At 36.7% G+C, this 2,957-nt stretch overlaps 1 non-coding gene and 1 pseudogene across 1 annotated transcript; one reads left to right on the top strand and one right to left on the bottom strand.

Annotated features, from left to right (window-relative positions):
• Positions 1–429: 429 nt before the first annotated feature.
• LOC123226626 lies at positions 430–536 on the bottom strand. The gene has a single exon (XR_006504375.1). It is a non-coding gene; the product is annotated as a small nucleolar RNA R71 (small nucleolar RNA).
• Positions 537–1,137: 601 nt separating this feature from the next.
• On the top strand, positions 1,138–2,550 carry LOC123225699 (annotated as a pseudogene).
• Positions 2,551–2,957: the final 407 nt, after the last annotated feature.

The following is a 2,957-nucleotide window of genomic DNA, read 5'->3' on the forward strand; positions in this document are numbered from 1 at the left end:
AGAAGACATAGAAGAGAAAGACAAGTAAGACAAAAAGTTGCCATGGAAGATAACATCAACAATCAGCGAGCTCTTCGTGATTATGTTGTACCTACTGCATATGATGGTTATTCTAGTGTAGTGAGGCCCACTGTGGTTACTAACAATTTTGAGATTAGACTTTCTATTGTTCAGATGGTGCAACAAAACCAATTTAGAGGGTTAGAAAATGAAGGTCCATATGTCCACCTGTCACGTTTCTCTCAGATATGTGACACCTTCAAAATGAATGGGGTTTTTGAAGATGCAATCAAATTGAGGCTATTTCCATTTTCTTTGAAGGATAGGGCAACATCTTGGTTGGATTCTAAGGCACCTAGTGCATTTACTACCTGGCAAGCATTTTTTAAAGCTTTCCTTGCAAAATATTTTCCACCTGGTAAAACGGTTAAATTGAGAAATGAGATTGCCACTTTTTACCAAAGGGATGATGAGTCTTTATATGAAGCTTGGGAAAGGTTCAAAGATCTACAGAGACAATGTCCCCATTATGGCTTGCCTAACTGGCTAGTTGTTCAAACTTTCTATAATGGTCTTTCTCACTCGCTGAAGAGTATTTTGGATACAACTGCTAATGGGTCATTAATGGGTAAAACATCCGACGTGGCTTTGCACTTGATTGAAGAAATGGCTTCTAACAGTTGTTGATGGCCTAATGATAGAGCTAGTCAAAGAAGACATCTGGGAGTACATGAAGTGGATGGAATTACTATGTTGAATTCTAAGTTAGATGCATTGACAAAGAAATTAGAGAGATTAGATATAAAGGTTATAAAAACTTTTAGTTGTGAGAATTGTGGAGGGGATCATGCGAGCTTTGAATGCCAAATGGGTACCCACTATGCACATGAGCCTACAAATGAACAAGTGAATTTTCTTAATTACAACCAAAAGGGATAAGGCAATCCTTACTCAAATACATATAACCCAGGTTGGAGGAACCACCCAAACTTTGCATCGTCAAACCAAGCCAATACTTTTAACCCAAACCAGAATTTTAAGCAGCCACCTCCAAGGTTCCAAGCTAGAAACACTAACCCCCACCCTTTACATCATCCTCAGCCTCTTCAAGAGCAAAAATCAAATCTAGAATTGATGATGGAGAATTTCATTCTTGCCCAAAAACAAAAGGTTGATGCTCAAGATGAAGCAATTAGACAACTTACTACTAAGGTGGATCAATTGGCCACACATAATAAGATGCTTGAAGTACAATTGGGCCAACAAGCAAGTACTTCCAATTCTAGGGAAATAGGAAAACTACCTAGCCAACCTCAAAATCCAAGAGAGCATTGTAAGGCAATTGTCACCAGAAGCGGTAAACAATTAGGTGAACCTATAGGCAAGGTTGAAAATGAGCTTGATGAGCAAAAGGATATTGAAAAGTCTAGTGAAGAAGATAGATTGAAGAAAAAGGTTGAGGGAAATATCCAAGAAGCCCTTGAAAAACAAGTTCCATCCAAAACATATTCAACACCTTTGCCTTTTCCTCAAAGGTTCCAAAAGGCAAAGCTTGATCAACAGTTTGGAAAGTTTTTAGATGTTTTCAAGCAGATACATCTCAATGTTCCTTTTATGGAGGCTATAACTCAAATGCTGGCATACGCTAAGTTTCTCAAAGATATCCTCTCAAATAAAAGGAAACTTGAAGAATTTGAAACGGTGGCTCTCTCAGAGGAATGCAGTGCTATTTTACAAAATAAGCTACCACCAAAGCTTAAGGATCCAGAAAGTTTTTCTATTCCTTGTGTAATTGGTAAAGAATCTTTTGAAAAAGCTTTATATGATCTTGGTGCAAGTATAAGTCTAATGCCTTTATCTATTTGTAGGAGATTGGAGCTTGAAGAATTAAAACCTACAATAGTGACCCTACAATTGGCAGATAGATCCATAAAGTATCCTATAGGGATAATGGAAAATGTGCCAATTAAAGTTGGAAAATTTTATATCCCTGTAAACTTTGTGGTTTTGGAAATGGAAGAGGATATTCAAGTTCCTCTTATTCTGGGAAGACCATTCTTAGCCACAGTAGGAGCAATCATTGACGTTAAAAATGGAAAACTCACTTTTGAGATTAGAGATGAGAAAGTAGAGTTTAACGTTTTTCGAATGTCAAAGTAACCTAATATTGTGAATTCTTGTTGTAGGGTTGACATTATTGATAATTGCATGAAAGAAGTCTTTATCAAGAAATACCCTGAGGATCCACTCGAGTTGTGCATTATTCACGGAGCTTCAATCAAAGATGAAAATATGGAAATTGTAGCCTGTGCTCAACTTATGGAAGCAAATCCTAAGGTTGCTCCTATTTTGAATTTCAAGTATAAAGAACTCGAGACAGGTAACCATTCTCTTCTTTCTCTTAAAGCAAAAGATGCACCTAAGGTAGATCTTAAACCACTTCCTGCTAATTTGAGGTATGCTTTTCTTGGCCCTAATTCTACTTATCCTGTGATTATAAATGCTGAATTAAATGATGAACAAGAAGATAAGTTGCTTAGGGAACTTTGAGCATATAGAAAAATAATTGGTTATAACATTCATGATATCAAGGGAATAAGCCCTACCATTTGTATGCATCGCATCCATATGCTTAATGATTTCAAACCTACCATTAAACATCAAAGAAAATTAAATCCTATCATGAAAGAGGTAGTGAGAAACGAAGTCATTAAATTGTTAGATGCAGGGATTATCTATCCTATTTCTGATAGCTCATGGGTAAGTCCAGTACAAGTGGTACCAAAGAAAGGGGGTATGACTATTGTTAAGAATGAGAATAATGATTTAATACCAACTAGGACAGTCACAGGGTAGAGGATATGTATTGATTATAGAAAGCTTATTAGTGCCACCCGCAAGGATCACTTTCCCCTTCCTTTCATTGATCAAGTTTTGGAGAGACTAGCAAACTATTC

The sequence above is a fragment of the Mangifera indica genome, chromosome 9 (assembly GCF_011075055.1).
Source record: "Mangifera indica cultivar Alphonso chromosome 9, CATAS_Mindica_2.1, whole genome shotgun sequence".
In the NCBI taxonomy this organism is placed as follows: Eukaryota; Viridiplantae; Streptophyta; class Magnoliopsida; order Sapindales; family Anacardiaceae; genus Mangifera; species Mangifera indica.